The following is a 210-nucleotide window of genomic DNA, read 5'->3' as shown; positions in this document are numbered from 1 at the left end:
TGCTTGGTTTCAATCTCAACCCAAAAAATCACACTTTACTATAGTAAAAAGAATCTTTAGGTACCTCTTGGACACACAAAGTTTAGGATTATGGTATCTTAAAGGAACCTCCTTCACCCTTTTTAGATATTTAGATGCAAATTATGCTAGAAGTAAAATAGATAGAAAAAGCACTAGTGGCACATGTTAGTTTTTAGGGGATATGCTTGT

This window comes from Theobroma umbraticum, unplaced genomic scaffold, assembly GCF_002168275.2.
Source record: "Theobroma umbraticum cultivar Fairchild unplaced genomic scaffold, ASM216827v3 scaffold_86.0, whole genome shotgun sequence".
Lineage (NCBI taxonomy): Eukaryota > Viridiplantae > Streptophyta > Magnoliopsida > Malvales > Malvaceae > Theobroma > Theobroma umbraticum.
This window is presented reverse-complemented; position numbering follows the sequence as displayed.